General features: G+C 40.7%; 1 protein-coding gene across 6 annotated transcripts in view; it reads right to left on the minus strand.

The window, feature by feature from the left end:
• Positions 1-22,285, minus strand: part of HDAC9 (histone deacetylase 9) — a 491,942-nt gene that overhangs the window by 347,649 nt on the left and 122,008 nt on the right. The gene's annotated exons all lie outside the window — the stretch shown is intronic.

Here is a 22,285-nt window from a genome sequence, read left to right on the forward strand (position 1 = left end):
AGTCAAGCAGGTGGGGGAGAAGACCGGCCTGGCTGAACAGAGAGCTTTGGCTGGAACTCAGGAAAAAAAGGAGAGCCTACTACCTTTGGAAGAAGGGGCAGGTGACTCAGGAGGACTATAAGGATGTTGTGAGGTTATGCAGGGAGAAGATTAGAAAGGTGAAGGCCCAGCTAGAACTTAAACTGGCCACCAACGTTAAAGATAACAAAATATATTCCTACAAATATATCAGTAACAAAAGGAGGGCCAGGGAGAATCTCCATCCTTTATTGCATGCAGAGGAAAACCTTGCCACGAAGGACGAGGAGAAGGCTGAGGTACTTAATGCCTTCTTTGCCTCAGTCTTTAATAGTCAGACTGGTCATCCTTGGGGTTTTCAGGTACCTGAGCTGGGAGATGGAGATAGGATGCAGAATGAAGCCCCAGCTGTCTAAGAGGTGGCAGTCACCGACCTGCTCCTCCACCTGGATGCGCACAAGTCCATGGGGCCAGACGGGATCCACCCGAGGATAAAGAGGGAGCTGGCAGAGGAGCTTGCCAAGCAACTCTCCATCATTTATAAGCAGTCCTGGTCAACCGGGGAGGTCCCAGATGACTGGAAGCTAGCAAATGTGACGCCCCTCTACAAGAAGGGTCAGAAGGAGGATCCGGCAAACTACAGGCCTGTCAGCCTGACCTCGGTGCCGGGAAAAGTCATGGAGCAGACCATCTTGAGTGCCACTACACAGCACGTGCGGGACAACCAGCGGATCAGGCCCAGCCAGCATGGGTTTATGAAAGGGAGATCCTGCTTCACTAACCTGGTCTCCTTCTATGACAAGGTGACCCGCTTAGTGGATGAGGGGAAGGCTGTGGATGTTGTCTACTTGGACTTTAGTAAGGCCTTTGACACTGTCCCCCACAGCATTCTCCTGGAGAAGCTGGCTGCTCACGGCTTGGATAAGTGCACTCTACTCTGAGTTAAAAACTGGCTGAACAGCCGAGCCCAGAGAGTGGTGGTGAATGGAGGCAAATCCAGTTGGTGGATGACACCAAGTTGGGTGGAAGTGTCGATCTGCTGGAGGGTAGAAAGGCCCTGCAGAGGGACCTGGACAGGCTGGATCGTTGGGCTGGGGCCAACTGCATGAGATTCAACAAGGCTAAGTGCCCGGTCCTGCACTTGGGTCACAACAACCCCATGCAACGCTACAGCCTGGGGGAAAAGTGCCTGGCAGAAAAGGACCTGGGGGTGTTGGCTGACAGCCGCCTGAACATGAGCCAGCAGTGTGCTCAGGTGGCCAAGAGGGCCAATGGCATCCTGGCTTGTATCAGGAAGAGTGTGGCCAGCAGGACCAGGGAGGTGATAGTGCCCCTGTACTCAGCACTGGTGAGGCCGCACCTCGAGTACTGTGTTCAGTTTTGGGCCCCTCACTACAAGAAGGACATTGAGGTGCTGGAGCATGTCCAGAGGAGGGCAACGAAGCTGATGAAGGGTCTAGAGCACAAGTCTTATGAGGAGCGGCTGAGGGAGCTGGGGTTGTTTAGTCTGGAGAAGAGGAGGCTGAGGGGAGACATTATTGCTCTCTACAACTACCTGAAAGGAGGCTGTAGCGAGGTGGGGGTCAGTCTCTTCTCCCTAGTAACGAGTGATAGGACAAGAGGAAACAGCCTCAAACTGTGCCAGGGGAAGTTTAGGTTGGATATTAGGAAAAATTTCTTCACCGAAAGGGTAGTGAGGCATTGGAAGAGGCTGCCCAGGGAAGTGGTTGAGTCTCCATCCCTGGAGGTATTTAAAAGATGGGTAGACGTGGTGCTTGAGGACATGGTTTAGTGGTGGACTTGGCAGTGATAGGTTAACGGTTGGACTCAATGATCTTAAGGGTCTTTTCCAACCTTGACGATTCTATGATTCTATGAAATGTTGTTTTGTTGGTTGGGGGGGGGGGGGGTGTTTGGTTGGTTGGTTTGTTTGGTTGTTTTTTAAACCTAGGTATAGTATCTGAGCTCAGGTGCCTACACTTTGAGTGTCTAACTGTGGATGCAGTTTGGATCCTTGCCATAAAGAAGACACAGTACACTAAGAACTATCTGCACTCTGAAAGAAAGGTTGGTGGTTTGACTATGGCATAAGCAGTTTGCCACTGAATAAGCTAAGATACCTTCAACAGCGCCCCTGAAAATCAGTTGCTGCCCCTTTGCACTTCACGGCACGAGCCTGGTGAGGCATCTCTCATGTGTTTTGATGCCTTCCTCAGGTATTGCTCTCGGTCTTCTTCCAGACCTGCCTTTAAATCGCAAGAGACACTACAAACAGCACCGGAACAGGAGTTGAATGAGAGTTCTATATTACGAGTTCTGGATAGCGACATTACTTGGCCGCCTTCTCCTGGTTTCCAGGTCTTCATAAAAGACATCAGACTCTTCTTGGTGGTGAAGATCCTATGAACTCCTAGAAATTGCCAGAAACAAGCAGATGGGGACAAAACCACATAACATGTCTATTGGTAAACTACAGACCACAGTCTGGAGAATTCAAAAAGCATCAATTACTCCTGACTTTGAAAGACTCTTTGAAAGAGATTTCTGACTCCTTCCCACACTGGCTTACAGGGAAGAAACAACCCTGTCATTCTGCTCTTAGCCCAGCATGGAAAGCGAAGGACTGCTTCAGCCACATCATCCAGCATGGAAAAGAGAAAAAGCACAATCTGAACTAGGGTGGGAGCCGGGAGGGATACTGCAGCCAAATCAAACAGTTTCCAAATGCTGGAACAGAGCACAATCCTCAATACAAATGAACCCTGCTGGTTTTATGATCTGCACAATGAAGTTTATCAAGGTATCACTTCAAGGCTACATCCCATTTACAAATACAGCACTAAAGCCTTTAAAGAGCTGTGGCAATGCTAGGTAAATACATGCTACTAATTACTTCTTCCCAAGGATCAAGTCGTTGCAGTCTGGAGCTGAACATCAGAGATTCTTGTTCATGCTTCCTGGTTTCTCCTTTTCTGAACCCAAATGAATATTTTCTGAACATAGTAACTGGAAAAAACAGTCTTTTCACTCAAGCATTTAAACAGTCAGTCCTCTAGTGAATAGTAATAAAAAAGGAAAACAATATTAACTGGATGGACTGAACTCCAACCAACAGCTCCCCCTACCAGCCAATTCAAAGAGGATCAAGAGAAGCAAAAAGTGAAGTTGTTCAGGATTCAAAGGCGCTGTGAACTAAAAGATGGGTTTTCCAGTGATAGCAGTAAAACTTTAATACAAGCGCAGAAGCTCATGCTCCGAGTTTTGTGACGACAAGGAACCTTATACCACACAAAACGCCTCAGCAGAGTGCATCTTATGAGTCACTGAAAAAATACAGAACTTAACTGTAATGCCATGTTTAAGCCTACAGGATACAGGGTTTCTATTTTGTTTTATAAAATGAGAGATAAATTTTACTACAGCTGTGTTGGAAGGACTGAGCTCACCGCAAGCATCGCAGACTCGCAGAAGCACTCAGGTTCGAAGAGACCTTGGGATATCTCCAGTCCAAACTCCTGCTCTGCTGGATCAACACTGAATTTGGATCACATTGTTTAGGGCTTTATCCCATTGGGCACTGAAAACCTCCAAGGAGGGAGGCTCCACAACCTCCCCAAGTAATCTGTTTGCTTAATTATCCTCATACAGATTTTTTATTTCCAATTTATGATAACTGTTTCATGTTATCTTGCTGGGCATCTCCATAGAAAGCCTAGCTCCACACTCATGGCAACCTCCTCTTAGATATATCAGAACGCTGCTATTCCCACTTTTATTCATACCTTTGTGAAAACTGTTTAACTAACAGTAAGTCTCAAGGGCAATTTGCAATGGTTTTTTGGACACACAACACACACATTATTTGTATTCAGCTACACACACAGAATGAACTCATTTATCATGAGGCTATGTGATCCATCACATAGACATCTCCAAACGGCCGAGTTGGCTTATGGATGTTACACAGTACATAGATAAATCTACCTGTCTTGTGCACACATACCTAGCCAGCATACCAATAGGACATCTCTTATTTTGAAAGCACTTCATCTGTGATTTGTGCACTGATTTTCAGTTCTGAAACAGTTTTCAACATTCTGAGCAGCTTTAAATAGCCAGTTGCTTTCCTTCCTTAAAAAAAACCCACCATAACCCAACAAAAAAAATCAACAAAAAACCCCACAAAACACTCAAATGTTTAATTAAAATGTTTTTCTCTGCTTTCCACCAACCGTTTCCCTTATCCACCCACATACAGTTACATCCCCTGACTCTAAAGGATACATTAATACTATAGTGTAACAGCAGCAGCCCTAGAACATGAATTTCACATCTGAAAATGTGAGATTCCCAAAATTCCCACTGAAACGTGTAAATACATATTTTGAATGCTTAACAAGATCCACTATGTTGATCCTAAAAGTTGCGATATTCTTATGAGTCAGAAATCTATTTTAGTTCATTTAGGATTATGTTTATGACACTCTCTAAGCCCTACCTTTGAACTAAGGTACTTATACCTTATATAAGCACAAAAAAATAATACTTCTAATACCATTTAAAGCCCTCTAAAATGTTTATTGGTTTCCCTAATACTTGCTGAGTATATAAAATACTCAGTTGTGAAATGGAGTGATTTAAAGCTTTTAACAGCTCTCCAGAAGGAAAAAACTGTAGAATTTGTTTGTTGCTTTTCCTCTTGTAAAAAGCATACCTATATCTGAAACCTGTGCTCCAAAACAACTCTTGTATGTACTGTGTGTAGATTCTGGATTCGCATTTACTGCAACATGCCATTTCTATACAACATAGACTGACGCATAATTATAGCCTTAAAGAAACCAACTCCCAGGTTCCCATGTCTGTGCAAGGCACCGCTGCCTTCACAAGCACATCGCAGCGAAAGCACTAGCACAGTGTTCAATGGTGCGATCTCGGAGAGAATGAACAGCTGAAGAGTACCATTTTTACTTTTTTTTTTTTTTTTTTTTTTTTAATTTTCTCTGAATAGCAACATATTGCAGCATATTCATGGAGCTGCATGTTAGAAACTTTCTGTAAGTGTAACTTAAGATTTCTCATTCAACTCACATGACATTTTTGATTGATGTTATGTGGCTAAAACCATACCATGTGAAATTCTCCAATTTTAAGTGCAGTTCAGAAACAACCTTTTCCTCATTGACGAAAGCGAATCACTGATGGATGTTACAGTTTACCTTTTCCAGGCACAAAAGACACTTGGTAACAACCTACTGCACTCCGATTTATGCTCCTAAATTGGTAAATGCAGTGCCTCAAACAAACACTTCTAATTACTGTGGGAACATTTATCAATTCATTAGTTGTTAACAAGATAAGGAAAATATTCTACATATCTACAAGTAGTTATTTGATCGTGTATCTGTAGACAGATGCAATTTACTTTATCTTTTAGCAAACTCCATTGTGGGGAGAAACCATCAACAAATTTTTCCTATTCTGATTAGACACCCTTTTATCTTTCTTGCTCTTAAAATCTTTCACCAAAAAGCAACGTTCTCCACCTGCTGTTTGCATTATGTTGTATTTGCCTTTCACAAAATCCATGTAGAATTAAACTGATAAAAATAATATTCTTATATACACATATATTACTGTATTTGCACTATTATTTATATAAGACAGTCCACACGCTTATTCAGGCATCTCAGGAATGCTGTACAAAACCCCGTGTGCAGTCTCAAGCACCCAGCCTACAAGAAAGGAAATCTGTGTTTGCTTTCATAAGAGTAAATCAACTTAATGTGAGGGAGAGAACAACATTCTTTCCTACTAGTCACCTGCTAGTTACTTTCATATATTAAACATGCAGAAAATAAACCGTCTTTAACCATACAGTTTTATTTGTAATCCCTGACTTCCAAACAGTAAATATGAACCAGCCACAGCACTAACATTCAGAGTCCTGCGAAGAGCAGCAGCCGTACTGGCCCAGACACTCGGTGGGTCCAGCAGCTGCCTCTCAGAGCCCGGCTCTGCCATCCCCTGCACCCAGGAACCCCCAGGTCCCCAGCCTCATACGTCGGTGGCCAGCACTCAGGCCTGCTAGCCCACCTCCAAGTTTCTTAGGGTTCATACAGGCAGGGTCAGGGCAGAGGCAATACATAGGGGATGGCTGGAAATAGGAGGTTTTAAGAATGTAGACTGCAGCAATCAGGTGCAGCGCTCAGTCAGACGAGTGTAATGACCAGCAACCTGCTTACAAGTGAGAAGCTGCTTCTATACCCTTTTCCCTCCATCTTCCCATGCTTCCTCCTCCCTGACCCACCTTCATCAGCCTTTGATCCTCCCCCCAGATATCCCATACCAAATCTTGCACATTCCCATAATCCCATTAAAATACCCCATAATCAGTTTTATACAATCCCAAAATACTCTGGCTGCAGGAACCCACGTGAAGTCCTATGACCCTTCAGGCAACAACCTCGTTAACATCTCATGGCATCCTAGGGAGAGCTTTCCTTTGGTGGCTTTCACCCCAGGGACGTTCACAGCATGAGGCACAGGCACTGGCAGTGGTTGGGTTACTGCTGCTACTACCGCACGGCGCTACTGCCAGTCCTCCAACTCTGCTGCGCCTTCATGTTCCCTCGGCTCAGTCCCTGCTCACCCCACCACGCAGGTACCTGCATAACGATCCTTTTAAAAAGTGATTTTATTTCACTAAATCATTAAAAAACTTGAAATTCACGTCAGACAATATGATCTGTTCTCCTGTGAGAAAACATAAACTAAATTGAACATTCATGTTTTGGTGAAATATGCTTTAGAAGATTTCACAACAATGTAGGTAATTACATGAGTGTGATTAGTCTAGGTTGACCATGGGACAGCTTTTAAATTGGCAGGATGATGAATGGTAAAGATAGGTGTCTATTCAATGTAAATACACTCCCGAACACACAGGAATGCCCCATCCAAGACAGTCAGTGAAGTCACCAGCACTGGGCAAAAGCAAAGCCAGTGTAGCAAAGCCAGTGCCAGAGACCTGTTGTAAACAAGGTTGATTTTATTAATAATCGAGCTTTCAACAGAACGGTCTTCATGTACAAGAGCTATTTTAATAAGCAAGCATCATGGACTTAGCACTTCCATCATATGCGCCTCATGACAGAGACTTGGCACTTGTCACCAGCGTATTTACTATGATTGTATCACAAATAAATGGACTAAAATAGAAAGCAAAAAAATTAATAACTCTAAAGTGTACTCAAAATACAGGCCTTTATTTTAACAAAGTCAGGATTTCAGCTTAAAGGCTTAATTGCCTTGAGGAAAATCTAGTCTAATGAACACTGAATTCAGTGCTATGTTGAGGATCTAATTTGGTATGCAACGGCAGCTGAGAGAAGGATTTCAGTGATAAGAGCTGCAACATGCAGACAGAACGGAGAAGAATTCTGCAGCGTTACGTCTGCCAAAACCTTCCATTTTTTTAATTCTAAGGCTTTGGTTTATATCGGATCTGTAACGATTTAGTATGATTTTCATACTCAGAATAAGAGAGAAGCCCTTAAGTGTCAAATTCCAGGAAGTTTTTCATACTTTTTTAAATGAAAAATAAGGTCCATCCCAAAACGTAGCCCAGTGGATCTCAGCAGAAAACAGTAACAGTAGGAATAAATCTGTTAACAATTTTATAAGTTTATTTGCAAATTCCATGGTCCTAAAATAGAAATAATGTATTTCCTAACATTCTCACCCAGAGATAACTGGAATTTCCAGGAACAGCTTAGGAATGTTAATGACCAATAAAAGAGATTTACTTGAACAGTTCAAAGTTTGGGAGCGGTACCAAATACATCCCTTTCAGAACTTATTTTGTGTCAGTGACCTAGATTATTGAAATGTCATTTATGGCACCCTAGTTCTCTCTTACTTTTCACTTACGAGAGGTTTAGTGCAACACAAAATTGACATTTCAAATACTATAGCAGCAGTTTATTTCCTAAGCAATTATACAATGCACTGATTTCCTCAAACAAGTAACAAACAAAGAAAAATGATCACATAGCAAAAGACAAATATCTACAAATTTTGGTGAGAAATTCAATCTTGTTACAAAGTCTCTCAACAAGTATTGGCACCTGAGCATCACATAAATCATCTGTTCCTGCCCTTCTGTGTTCCTAAAGCAGAAGTCATCTATTAGCATTTGTATAAACCTGAAACTCCCAAACTGTTACACCATTATCCTTCCTAAGTAGATCTAGATATTGGCAATGCTGCTGTTAGGTATTATATTAACTAATCTCTATTGCAGACAACCATTCTGGTTCTGCCTTCCTTAATCCTGTTCCTTTGACAAAAAGGAGTGTAATTATTTGTGTCTTCCACTACTGTTTATGCAGTTTAGTTATATATAAAGAGGAAGTTGATTTAAAACAGTTGGTTCTACTCCACACTTTTAATAAATATAAGCTATAATACATATAATACATTTCAAGATTGGAAAAGAATGTGGACATTTCAAAGCCCACACATCTCTTATTCAATTCTTTCGGTTTATACTTACTCTTAATGAGGATTTAGAAGACCTTAACATTACTTTTAGAGTAGGTGCAGTACACACACACACCCTGCTCAATTTAATATTGGACCCTAAAGAAAACCAATCCTGAGTTCAAATACAAGCTGACAATTCCATTGGGATTAACAGGATTGCAAGAATTTGATTTGAAAGAAGAAATCACCAGCTGGATCTTAACTGAATTTAAACTGGAAGTATTGTTTTAATTACAGAAATTAATTTCACCATGTCTAGCTGCATTACTGAGTACTACCTGCATCTCCAAATTCACCTTAGTATCGATATCAGCCATTTAGAAATCCTTAATCCACAGGAAAAATAACAATGTGTTATTCCTGAAATACAAAAAAGAAGTGTGGGGGGAAGAAAGTAGGGGATTGCTAACTGGATTACAGAACACGTTTTAGGCTTCAAGTAAGAATGGTGCATAGACATAGTTTCAGTTCTGAGCATGAGTAATCCTATTGATTCATATAGAAGTATTCATATTCTTAAGATTTAGTATATACCTCCATAAATTGCTAAAAATTGAACAGCAAAGATCTTAAATGGAGAAGCAGGATCCTCACTTCTATGAAAGCAGTCAGATGCGTTCAATAAACCTGTTCTATCTGTTTCTACATGCAAATTTAGGGAAAACAAACCTTGAGAGTCCCAACAGCCTCCTGAACATACTTAGTTTCTTAAAAATGTACTTAGCTTGTGTGTCCATTCCCCCTAACAAATTTTCCAAGCATCTTAATGTAAAACACATATAAAAAGACACAGAACTATAGCTAATACTGATTAAAAAAAAAAAAAAAAAAAGATCTTAAATTCAGAAAAACAAGCATCACGTAAGAATTGGCACAACTGGCTACAGGAATAGAACTGGAATATTATGTATAACTTGAAGAAATCCAGCAGAGACCGTCTCTTACTGAAGGGTAAGGAAAAGATCACAGCTTAAATTAAAGATAGCTGTTGGAAAAGAGAGGCAGAGAGGCTGAAGTAAAATCATTTCATTCCACAGCAGTGAGCTGCTTGTGACTCAGAGACTCTCTGCAGTTCCTAGTGTAATCCTTTCTGTGCCTCAAGCTCCGGCGGGTCCCTGAGCCTTCACATTGTGCTCTGCACTTCCCCACGTACGTATGCCCTGCAAGTGTTTGTACAGCAACACAACACCAGCATTAGCCCAATACAAAAACATTCAAGTAGAAAAGTGTTTAAATCTTGTGCTGTGTTAAGTTCAAATGTAATACAAGTAAATGTTTCAGTTAATAAAAAGTCTCTGTAATAACTGTTAATCATTGTGCATTAAAATAACATTTATCGTAATAATATTCATTACAATGAATAAGCTGATTTTTAATGATGTGGATGTCACGTGCACTTCAATGGGATTCCTTTATTCACCAACACCATGGCCGTTATTTTAAAGTGCTTCCAAAAACATTAATGCACGATGTTAATCTGAAATCCATACCTCAGTTATTTTCATGAAGTAACCGGCAAGGTTTGTTTAGGAAATTTCATGCCAAGCTTCAGAAGTGTGCACTCTAACCTTCTTCAACACATAATTCAAGATAAACACTCTCTTCATGACAGACGTTTCAAGAGATGAAGGAGTGGAACAAAGGCAGAGAGTGACATGAAGCACAAGTTCTGCACCATTAAGATGAATGGACAGATCAGCTGGAAAATCCATAATGACACACTGGGCTGGCTGAAGCGGTTCTGTTTATGTAATTACAGCTTTGGTGCTTAAATGATAGGAAGCTCTGAACAAGACCCTTACCTTAGCACCCTGCACCAGCACTTCAGCAGTGCTTTGGTATCCCTGTCCATCAGCGTCAACCACTGCAATTCACCTGACATCTCAGTAAAGGTTTTAAAGCGTCACCTACTTGAGGACAAATGGTTCATTAGGCAAACTGTTACAGGCTAAATACAATCTTTATGTAAAACGTGCCAAGCAACATTCAGGTACATTGCCAGTAAGGGCAAAATAAAAGTCAACGCACTCCCATCCAGCACAGTCCGCTGCTTGGCCCACGTCTCGCTTACCAACAGATTGCAAGATAACGTCTTCTGCTTGCTTTAAAAAAGAGCTCTATCCAGCCTGTCTTAGATGCAAAAACTGAGAGTGCAAGTCTGCATGTGCTTTGCTCTAGAAAGAAAGATCAAAGCAACTTTGCATGCAAGAAAGCCTGCTACAGTCAAGCCTGCCTTCTCAATTCATGTTTACAGCAACATTAGAGACCCCAATGCAGAGGTGTGCCACAAATTAAAACCTGACCAAGGTTTTTCTTTCAGTAGTGACATATCATGTCCTAACAGGCATGATGCACACTGACTTGCTGAGAGATTACAGGAGGAAAATTATCTCTATGAGTTTGGCAAAACTAGGTCTGCTGGAATACCAGGATTAAAGAAAAGAAAAATAGCTTGAATTTGTGCACGAGTGCTCTGCAGCTCTCACTAGGAAATCCAGTGAAGGCTGCTCATAAAAACGGAAATATTTGTCTAAAGTTAAGAATACCCTAGTCCGAGGTTTGCTGAGCACGGATCGCTGCAGGACTGCTGTGTGTCAAATAAGATGGAATTACTCACTGATGTTCCATGTTCTTCTCCTTCTAAAAAGGTGAATAATATACTGACAGAGATCATCCTATGAAACAGAACACCTGTCCTCAACCTAATGATTACCTCTGTTTCTATTTCATAGTCACATAATTTCCTTACAGAAAAACCAGCATTCGCTCATGATGAAAGGTAATATGTGCACAATATGTGCCGAAAACGATAGGAATGCTGGAGAAAATGCTTTAGAGCAACATTTATTGACTCTCATATTCCTGCAGTGGAATGTGATGACCAGTTTGCCCCTTCTAGTCTTAAACTCCATGAACCCGTAGAAAATGAGGAACGGAACAAAAATATCCCAAATATTAGCATTAATCGAAGTTGCAGTAATCACATAACACATTTTCAAGCCTGCTTCAAAAAGCTGCTCCAGTGGCACAGCACAACTTCTGAACTCAGCAGTCACAGCTCCTGTAGACGATATCGTTGTAAAGGACATTAGGTCATGAAGAGACAGCGATTGCAGCCACTCATGCCAAGGCTGATATGTCAGCTACTTAAGAGTTAAAGGAGTACACAGTACTTCAGGAAATACTTGCATGAGGAATTCCCCTGCACAACATGGGGAATCCAATACTAAGTCCTATCACGACCAGGTCCAAAACAGAATAGAAATAACTAAAGTTTTTCAAACTCCGAAGCTCCAAAGCAAGTTTTCCTGAACTCCCATACAACCTAAGCAGCACCAAAACTCACCAAGTGCTTTTCTTTGGGTCTGAGGATGCTGTGGGTGCTCCAAAGTCAGTCTTTGTGTAAACCACAACTTCCCTGGTCCAAGCTATGCAGTGCTTCGGTTGAGCCTGACCCCTGACTAGCCTAAAAACTAGGCAGAGCAGCACACCAATCACCCTAATGCTAGCTGTGCTCTGTACATAACTAACATCCCAACAAAATACGTGTCTCTCAAAATGCAGTCATGGCAGCTTTCTTTTTAAAGCATAGCTGTCCCAGAAAAGTAGTATTGCTTCAAGATCCCAGCCAACTTTCCCCTGAAAGCCAAGTTTAGCTGGAAGTGGGAGACCTAGATCCAGTTCGCTTCTCAGCTGGAGGAGGTCCCAAGTGTAACTTCTGCTTTCCAAGAAGGTACCTGAATTCAGACAGTTGGACAGTCTGGGTGACACAAGGTAAAAAGCAAGAAAAAAAACATACCTTGCTCTGGCTGTGTGGCGAGGAAAAATCTAGGTCTTGATGCCTACCCTCAAGATTACTTTTATTTTTACTGTTTCATAGGAAGTTCAAAACCGGAGTCACAGTCCTGTTACAGGTTTTTGGTTTTCTTTTTTTTTAAAAAATAAAATTACAACACAAATTTAAACTCTTCATACATCTTCTGAGCATGTGTTAGGATTCTGGGCAGGGAAACTTTGGTTGCTATAAAATCTCAACAGTCAAAGAAGCTGATAAATATAGCTTGCAATGTGATTATACTGAAACAGTTTGTTCCAGTCATACGGGACTCTTGACTTGACATTCCAATTAAAAAAAGAAGTAACAGAAAAAAACATTTCAGAGCCATACTTTGGTATTAAGTCAAGGATGTGCAGAATTTTCTTTTTCTAAGATGAAGTAATTGCAACAACTGACATTTTAGCTATGGCGGTCCCTTATATTTCCTATAATTTCCTTTCATTTCTAGATTAGATAAAAATGTCCCAAAGTCATGAAAGCAAACTCTTTGTCATTTCAGTGACTACATAGTTCCTTATCTCCAGCACTAAGTTCACAGTATTTCCTGTTGGTGTTTTAAAAAGCAAAAAATCACAAAACCTCAAAATTGTAAAAGATCAGCACTTCTCATTAAAAAAAAAAAAAAAAAAAAAAGCAACTCCTGAAGAGAGATTGATAAAGCTCAGGTCTGTGCATACCAAAACCAAATTACTTCTCATAGCAAACTTTTCCATAACACTCTCAATTCTTTTTCTGATAGGAAAAATCCTTCCACTTTGTTGGTCAGGGTCTTGAGAAACAGGTATTTGGCCTGGCGAACACTGGGCTGTGCAGTCCAGACTATGACCTGAGCATCTGGACAGCTTAACAAAGCAGGTTACTTTCCCACCATCAAAGTCCATCCCACTGAAAGAGCTATCGATCCTCCGGGACTTGCCCGGAGCGCCAGTTGCTCTCCGGGTGTTGAATCCTGCAAAGGAAGGAATGCATTCCTGCTAAGGGGAGCCTGCCAGCGCTGAGTTAGCATTTGCACTCGGACCAAAGCAGCTGGGGAAGGGAATCAGTCTTTCAAGAATAAAGAAAAGTTGGCTAGGAGTACTCCCAGCAAAGGACTGCCACAGATGAAAAAATCCTCTCTCTCTGCATAGCAAAGGAAATGGCACATTAAAACGCCTGTGTCAAATACAGATAACTAAAAATCCTGGGGGCAGCATTGCTTTTAGTAGCTTGAGTAAATTCTTTTGCTCTATTAACAAACAAAACTCAGCTAAAAAGCAAAAAGTAGGCATCAACTACTTAAAATCCATCTATTATTATAAATGTTGAGTTCTCTGACCTCGTTTCGATTGCTGCCAGGTAGGCCAGGCCAGAAACAACATGCGATTTCCTTTTCCCAGTTCAAAGGAATCTGAGTTAAGAGTCTGCAAAAGGTGCAACAGGAAGAATCTCATGCTTAAGCATCTTGAACTTAAAGATGCAGTTTAAATTTGCTGCTGTTACAAAAAAAAAAAAAAAAAAAAAGTAGCTGTAAGGGATTAACTCAATGTTTAATAAATCTGGCCAAGCATTCAACAGTGCCGGGTTCTGTCCTGACAGCCCGCCACTTCCCAGGCCGCTCGTGCAGCGGACCGAGGAAGAGGCCGGCTTGTTAAACTTTCCATTAGGTTATGAACAATCTGCTCTCCAAATCACATGGGTACTCATGATGCCATCAATTCAGTTCTCTGTGTATTTATTCGCTTTTAATTAGGGGAGTCTAGCATATACCATTGCTATAAGAACTTATTGAAAAGAAAGCAATAATAGGGCTAATTCTCCTTAGTTTGGCATTTACACCATTTGAGAGTGGATGTAAAAGACAGCCGTCCACTTTTATATGATTTTGTACTGATGTAAATGAAAGCAAATGTTTCAGGTTAAAGATAAACAGGCTTTTAAAGACACTATAAATATTTTTCTGAAAGCATATTCTGAGTGTTTACTTCCACTCCTCCCCACCTCCCCAAATCTATTATTCCCACTCAAGGAGATAGGAATTGATACAAAGTTTTCAACAAATCGTTTTTATCATCTTTTGTCTCAATGAGCAACTGTACCCACAGCGCCATCTGTGTTCAGTTCTGCCCCTGAGAGGCAATGCCCATTACTTGCTGAGTTCAGTTACCACATAATGTTTTATCTATACCACCTCCTCAATACCACTGGACTGCATACAGTTAGGTTTTTTGTCCTATCTTTCACAGTCACTCCCTTTAAGGACCAAATTGTGAGAATCCTACTAAGGACAAGACATGTGGTTTAACAATCTGCTGTAGCTGACCTCTTTACCTTAGGTTTTCTTTATTACCAGAAGCACAGTATCACCAAATGGCTGGAAAAATCAATCAGAAGAACGCCAGCAGGTAGACAGTGCCATCAAACACCTGTTTATACCGTACTACAGAACACAGTTTAGTGTAAATTACCCTTCTGACATGTTTAAAATTTACTTTTTTACAGAAACTATTCTCTACATGTCTGGATGAAGCCCTCCAAAATGCCTTAAAAATCTAATAAGGAGCCAGGAATTCTTGTGGTTTCATTCCAGTTCTGCTACTGACTTGTTGTGTGGTCTTGGAAAAGGCACTTATCCTGTCTCTGGTTTTATTTCTCGCATATGGTGATATTAATATGCAGTAGAAACTAAGGCCGTATCATATGTGAAGCTGAGAAAACAAGTTGACATACACAGAAAAAAAAAAAACCAACACAAAAAAAACCCAAAAAACCAAACCTCAACTATATTCATCATCATAAATGCCATTTTAAGCACTGAGATTATTGCTCCTTGGCGGATGAAAACATTACTGTGAAAAGCAGGGAATGAGAGCAAAACCCAGCTACGATATGTTTTATACATACACCTACACACATATTCTTACCCAGTGGTGTCTTGACATGCACTTTCTGGCCTTCCCCATCCAAGAAAAGTGTGTGCCACTACAAGGTACCTTGGAGTAGGTGATGCATTGCAAGGCAATGCCTCATTCAGCCCATGGTATCTTTTTCATACGCCATTCACGATCTTAAATCCCACTGCCTAGCACCTTCCTCTAAGAGGCAGTACTCTGAATAAGGAATAGCAGGTTGTGTTTCATTATCATTATGCTCAGCAAACTGACAGAATTACCCCCAGGGCCAGCAAAGATTTTCTGACCTTGTGAAGACAAGGTTGCAGCGTTCACACGGAAAGTATACATGCAACAATTCTAATTCCTGATCTCTGCATTTTACTGTAGACAGTACTAATTTAAAGTACTAGTCCAAGTCATACATCAGTTTCTCAATATTAATGAAACTCAGTACAACATACTGATATCATGTCTAAGTTTCCCATTCTCAACTTTGAAAAAATGTGATGTGTTCTGGAGAGCCAGCACAGTAAGTGACCTAAAGGTTTAGGGCCGAGAAACATCATATACATGCAGTGTACAATTAATTTCTGCGACTGCCTTAAAGACCCTGAGTGACGCATTACAGGACCGAGGCTCAGCAGAATGGCTTCTGAACCTTACTGAACCCTACCAGATGCTGCTGAGCACAGGGCTCCGCGGTCCTCTCTGAAAGACAGTTCCGTTCCAAGCAAGAAGAGCCTTGCAGACCTTCTCCTGGGGGAGATGATTTTTTTGCCATACTGCCAAATAATTAGACTTCAAAAAATTTCCCACTTTGTTCCGGGGATGAAATGGATTCACTTAAAAGGAAAACAAGAAAGAGACTCAGCCTCAAACTGTTGAGTAGCTGCACAGCTGGACACGCCGGTGTCAGCCCCAGATGTAAGCAGGGCCAAAGCTGAGTCAGGGAAAGACGGGCTCCTGAATGCTCCAGGAGGTGTCAGTTCTCCTCTAGGCTACATAAACCTTTCCAACTGAAGTTTTGTTTTGGGTTAGTCAAATTAGTTTTTTTTTCAATAAAAAGTTTCTTCATTGGATCCACTGAGAGCACCTTCAGAAACTCTGGAGGAAGGTCTCCTATTGGATCTTCCAATGAGAGACCAGGCAGAAAGTCATAAAAACCATACAGGGAATCATCACAGCATTTGGATACATATTACATAGTGAGAAAATGATTTCCTAGGTACTCCAGTACAGAAAAAATGACACACAGGGCTTGATTTAAAGCATACCTACTGTACTGTGAGGAGTCTCTTTAACCTGCAAAGGTCAGGGATGGTCCCTCAGCTCATCAGAATACACTGCAACATGAGCCTCAGGGAAAAAGCCTCTCTTTTTTCCCATTGGAAATTCTTTCATGCATAGATAACTAGCTATTTTTATAGAAATTGTGATAAAGAATCATATCTGAGATGTCATAATTTACCTTAAGGTCCATGAAGCCTAGAACAGCAGTGTAACAAATTTTTAAGGTAGCAAGAAGGACAAACCGTATTTCACACTGGCAGTACTGAAGAGATCAATTTTATTCTGCCTAAAAAAAATCCCTGTCATTCCCAGGAAAGCCAGCTGGGCAAAGGGACTCATTTTATTATAATTTCCAAAAGAAGAATAGCATTCACACCTAATTTTGGAGAAAAGATAAAATGGCAGGGTTTCATTGTTACTTAGAGGATTTTGCAGCCATTAGAAACCTCTCCATTAAAGCATAAAGATGAAAGAAAATGTTTTCTGATGCTTTTAGGGAAGTCTGTCACCAAAGATGTGTGTCATGTCAAAGAGAGTTCATAGCATCTATAACGATTAGTTCTCAAGGGAAAACGTGCCCCGTTTTCAAGTGCTATTCACATTCATTATCTCTGTGTTGTGAAAAAGCATCCAAAGAACAATTTTAACATTAGCTAATATTTTAATGACAATCATGTTGCAGTTTTAATATAAAGGAAATATGTCCATGCATTTAAACATTTAGATTTAAATGTTTCCAGAGTTGGGGTAGGTGCATTTGGTCTGTTTCTTCTGCAGCTAAAACATCTGTTTGGGAAAGACATAGCAACCTCACAGCTGCTGTTCAAAGCAATGCCCTGGTATTTCGTTAGTTTTCTCAGTCCTTGTTGCAGAGACAGGACAGCACAACAGCACATCTGATTTTGCCTGAGAGGAACAGAGCTTAAGGTCCCAGCCCTTTTTATTTTAAAAAGGCTCTCCGAACATCAGCATCTTCCCTAAACGCATCTGTGAGATAAGTATAAATAACACTATGCACCTGATGCAGACACTGTGTGACTTGTTCCAAGGTCTTAGAGTAGGAAAAACAGTAGGAAAATTGAAACTACACCTTCAGCAGTCCTCTCATGAAAAAGCAGGTGGTTGTGGCCAACGCAAAGAGTAAAACAGGATCCAAGGGATGCTTCATTTATTGCCAAAATTAGTGACCTGCATGTATGTCACAGACCACCTGTATTGCTTTGAGATTCCATGTCGCTAGAAAATACAAAAAACAAAAAAGTATTTTTGTAAAACTATATATGTATGTATGGGTGCCTCTACTTTTAAAATGCCATTATGCACTGGAATTTATTGTTTATTGCATTGTTGTTCTATTCCACTGAATGATGCAATAGATTTTGGGGGGTTTATGTTTGTTTTTTTTTCTTTTTAAACTGACAAATAAGCCTTTTGTTTACAGAAGGATGAGAAATGGAGATATCATTTTTAATTATAAGGGATACCTGTGATCGCTGTCCAAATTACAGTTTAAACACATTATTTTTCATACATGTAATTTCTGTCTTCAGAAAAAGAGCTGTAATGTACAGCAAATGCAATACAGTCACCTTACTGCCTCATGAATGCACCACGACTGGAAGGCTGAAGTTTGATAACACCTTGTAGAGGCTGTAACACGTGATAAAAATTAATAAAATCGAGTCTATGACAAGGCCGCTTTATTCTGAGCAAGTGCTTTAGATGACAAAGGTTCATTTCACCCTCCTTGAAAGTTTATATTGCAACTGAGCTTTCTCAGCATTAAATCTCTGGCTGGAGACGTTCACTGGGCAAAATTGTTTCATTCAGAAATGGCACAAAGAAAGAATCAGTAACTTCTCCTGCAGCACTGACCTAACGCAACGCATCTGCCACCCTCCTAGGCTTGCCCCCCACTTTGTTCCGAGATCCCTGCACATTGGCTACCGGCACTCCTTTCCCCCTGCTTTCCAACAGGACAAAGTTAAGTTTCATAAACAGCGAAGTGTGTTAATTCAAACAAAACACAGGACAGCAGCTCTTTTTAGGCAGTAAACTCCTGTCTGCATATTTTAGCTGTTGCATAATTGTTACCTTCAGCTCATAAACTTCAAGGTCAATTCAAGGTCAGGAGTAGGTGTTTAGCACATGAAACTCAGAAATGCTGCTATAAGAAGCATACTTTATAAATCACAATATTTTGTTCTCATTTGGGTTTTTTGTGTTGTGGGTTGTTGTTTTGTTTTGTTTTTTTTTTTTTTCTTACTACCTAGTGGTTTTTAATCTGCCTTCATAAGATGTACATTTATACAGTACTTTCAAGATCCAAGTATAATTTATAGACTCGGAATGCAGACTAGCATATTTCTATACTCCAAATTTGACTACTTCCCCTCTAACATCCACATCAAATGTTCTAAGTTTGTTTGCTGAAGAGCAGAACCCGGCCACTAAAACAAGCAGTATTTATTCAGAGCTGGTATCAAACAGCTGAAGAAATTTATGCAAAAGAGAGAACTTCAGTTATACAGTTTATTACAAACAGTTCTCTCATATTGAAAGCCATGATAAAGTTTACACTTAATTCAATGAAACACAGTTGAATTTGTATTGCTCTGGTTCACTTCTACATGTTAACTGTCTGATAGCACTAGCAGTAACTGCTAGAATAACTTTTTTTTCTTTTACATCATGGATATTTTACTTTGTGTAGGACAGAAGCATGCTGTATAATGTTAAGAAAAACATAGGAAGATAATGAGAAGAATACTAAAAAAGTGCAAGGGAGTTCACAAACTAAATAATGACTTCAATCTTTGCTGACCTGAGCCTTCACAGAATCGTGGTTCAGAGTGGTGACTGGTTCTGCACTCCCTCCTGCTTGCATGCTCTCGATACCCAAGATACAGCAAACAATGTCATCGATTTCCTTCAATTACACTACAAAGGAATAATTTGCACCCAGGGAGTAAAAGGTTGCGACGGTAGCTTTTGCATCACTCAACAACAGAATCCAGCATTTAAAACATGACTCGGGAGCACACAGGAGGAGGGAAAAAGTAATTTACTTAGTGTTCTTTAATTCTTTGTGGTATAATGAGGGTATATCATGATTTATGGCTAAATAGCACATATATTTTTCTCAGGAGAAAAGCCTTTCATAACCTGCTCATTTCTGTGGCACTCAGGAGTTACGAGATCCAAGTCCACTCGTAAATGCGGTGTCCTGCTGAAAGCTGTTTGAAAAAGTAGTCAATTGGTGTTTTTTAAAATGGCATCATTTATTGTTAATTAAGCTTTCTTTTCCTGATTTGATTACATAGAGTTGGTTTGCAACACCATAACATATGAAGGTCAGTACGGCTACAGGAGAAACCCTATATACTGTGACAAATCCAATAACCATCAGGGTATTTGGTTCATAGAAATAAAGCATTTCTTAAAATATTTTGCTGATTCGCTAAGGTATTGGGAGACATTTTGCTGAGTGCGTAGCATGACATTCCCAGAAGGAGATATATTTCATAGTGAAGTTGTCAACAAATTTGCTCACGGGATAAAAGGCTGGTGCTTAAGAAACGAAGAGCGTATGAACAGGTTGCGGGGACTGGGGTGCTAAGACCAGAAGAGGAAGGGTGGAGAGGAGCAGAAGGATGAAACAGCTTTCGCACCCTCTGCTTCTACTAATATAGAGAGGAAAAAAGGTGGAAAGTAGGATTTTTCCTCATTTGCTGGACTAAAGAGAAAGTACAAACATTCACAAATTGTAATGTCTTTAGTTTTCAAAAAGAAGTAAGGCATCAAGGAAATTGTTAATGCTGCATTTCAAAAGTCAAACAGATGCGATTAGCCCTAGGGAGGGGAACGTCTCTTCGTTCCCCCGAGCAGAGTCGAGAGCAGCGCGCAGAGGCACACAGACCCTCCCCGCGTCCTGGGCCAGCGCAGCGGGGCACCCTCACAGTCCCCCCCAGCACCCACCCCACAGCATCTCGCCGCTGCATGCTCCCCTCCTTCAAACGTCACGGGCAATAGCTATGAGGTTTAAAACACGCACATTGTGAAATACATTCTTGAGTAGTACAAACAACGGTACGTTTAAAGCTCAGACTAAACAAGTACGAATAAATACCGTATCAGAAGGAAAAAAGTAATTTACTCTAGGAAACAGTTTCAACTCCATGTAAAAAGTTTGCCATTGCAGTTGTAAGGAAGACTTCTGGCTCCCTCTAGGGGTTTCTACCTGCCCCTTTACAAAACGTGTTTTTTTAACACACGCTATAAACATCTCTCTCTCATATCCTGGTAAGGGAGAAGAACTATGTAAGTCTGATATAACTAGACAGGCCAGTAATACAATTTTGGGGAAGACATGCTTTTTTCCCCCCTGTGTGGAAAAGGTAACAGGTGTAATAAGCCCTCCTTTTCTTTACCCTAAGAGCAAAAATTCCACATGGATTTGTTCTTAAATCGCCACAACCCCTAATTGTTTGTGAGAACATATTTCAAACCAAAGCAATTATGTCCACATCTTTATAGTTAATAATCTCACAGCCAAACTCTGATGTGAACCATCACTAATTAGTTTTTCTTCAAGTGCAATCATCTGTCATATTTATGCACTTCATCTCTTCCAGGTTTTGTTCTTCTATTACTCTGAATAGTGTTAAAACACCATTTTTTTTTAATTTAAAATTACAGCCTATATTTGTGTTTGGAACCTATCAAACAACATCAAGCAAAGGAATGAATGACTTTGTTGTAAATCCCACTCTAAAGGTTGTTATCTAGTTACATCTCAGCTGGAGCTTACACACTGCTAGCACACAAGGAATAAGCTCACCACTTCAAATTAAGTCACACAGTAAGTTAAGAAAAAATAGCAAGAAAGAGAAGCAATAGGATTGCTGTTTGCAATCTGTTATGAAACACTTCCGCTCTCTACACATACACAAAACAAGATAACAAGTCCTAAAAATCAGTGTGCCTCTTTCCATTGCCTTTACTAGGCTGTAGCTCAGGCAGGTCATCCATACTTTGCCTCGAACAGAATGCAGGTAAGACAGGGCAATGATGCATCATTTAAAGAAACTCTGAAGATGTGTTACTAGGCCCTTTTTAACAATTACAGCCAGGTCTCAGAAGGGTCATTTCCCTGAACAGTGTGTGTGGATCAAGCCTGGACCATTTGCCTGAATCCCTTGAAGAGCCGACCCCTTCACTTCTGGGTGCTCAGCACGCTTTGCATCAGCAGACAGATGGGAAGCCAGCAAGCACTTCCAGCACAAGTTTAAAACGGAACTTGGCAAAACCAGCATCAAACCCCAGCAAGCTAACGCATACAATAAGAATAAAACCAACTCTGAGTATTGGTAATGCCATCCAAATGTATTGCCCAAAAGTCTGTAACTTGCTTAATTCAAATCTAATCGAAAGTTCGGAAGCCTGTCGAGGGAAAGGCAGCCTCACCTCTCAAACCCCGGCACAAGGCAAGTCAAGGAGCGGCACGGCAACAACAAAGCTATTGCATGCATGCCCGCTGCACTTAGGGGGATTAGTGGGGGGTCAGGCTCCCATGGCCGCACCTGCAAAGCTCAACACTGACATTAGCTAATATCCTGCATAAATCATATTCCTTCTGTTTTAAAAGCAAATAAATAGCTGTGCATGTGTCCTTTGACCTTCATTGCTGGGAAACCTATGCAGTTTATCTTTATGGCAATAG

Source organism: Nipponia nippon, unplaced genomic scaffold (assembly GCF_047370975.1).
Source record: "Nipponia nippon isolate SJK-2023a ecotype South Korea unplaced genomic scaffold, ASM4737097v1 scaffold_1, whole genome shotgun sequence".
Classification (NCBI taxonomy): Eukaryota; Metazoa; Chordata; class Aves; order Pelecaniformes; family Threskiornithidae; genus Nipponia; species Nipponia nippon.